We start from the raw sequence: 1019 nt of genomic DNA, 5'->3' as shown, positions 1-1019 counted from the left end.
CGAGCTGGACAACCGGCCCGGCCCGTAACTGGGGGGGGGGGCAAAACGTCGGCCCGCAATGGGCACGGAAATCCTGGGATTATATTAATCCCCCCAATATTGTGTATTTCGTCGTGCCCTGTGCGTTTCCCCCGTACATGGGGGCGCTCGGGCCAAGCTTTCATCCTGGCATTCGAGCTGGGCAAGCTACGGGGGCGGGGGACGAACGAGCCAGCGCTTCCCGATGCTGTGCATGTGCGAGCGATGAGCCTAGGGAAGAGGGATGTGGGCGCGCGGGTGCGCCGGCTGGGTATGTCTTCGGTGAGGGCGGGCCTGCCTCCCTTGCTCGCCGGCAGGGGGGGGGGGGGGGTTGATGCGCGGCCAGACCTGATCCGGCGACCGTGGGGGAGATGCATGTGCGTAGTGCGCCCCTCTGTCTGGCAGGAGGCAGGCTCACGAGCTGGAACTCGCCCTGGCCTCGATGGGCCCGACATCTGGGAGTCGGCGTGGCCGGGGCCTATCTCGGTTATGGGGAAGGGAGCGGGGGGGGGGGGGGGGGGGCGAGCCCCCTTGGGCCAAATATCGTCGGTAGGCTCTGTTGCCAGCGGCCGGTCGAACATGGGCGCGCGCTTCCACGCATGCCTGGCCCGTACCCTGGGTGTTGACTGCGGCCAGCTGTGCTGCACACGGGGCCGGTGCCAGATCCTACCACCGGGCGTCGGCCAGAGGCCCCTTCGGCCGGCGTGCAGGTGGGGGGGGGGGGGGGGGAATGCTTCGCCTCGGTCGCGCGGCCCCTTCTGCCGGCACGACGCCGATGCCGCCGCGTGTGGGCCGGCGCGCGCCAACAGACCCCGCCCCGTCTCCAACGTCCTGTGTGAATTTCCTGCCGTGGCCAAACGGCATGTCCCCCGCTGTGCCCCCCGCCCCCCTGCCGGTCTTCTCGGGCTGCCCCCTGCGCCCCGGGGCCCAGGCGCCAGGGTACCACGGGCCTGTGGAATGTGGCCGCGACACTCGCGGCTGGGTGAGTGGGCGGGGGGGGG

Source organism: Fonticula alba (genome assembly GCF_000388065.1).
Source record: "Fonticula alba strain ATCC 38817 unplaced genomic scaffold supercont2.1, whole genome shotgun sequence".
In the NCBI taxonomy this organism is placed as follows: domain Eukaryota; order Rotosphaerida; family Fonticulaceae; genus Fonticula; species Fonticula alba.
Note: the sequence above shows the minus strand (reverse complement) of the source record.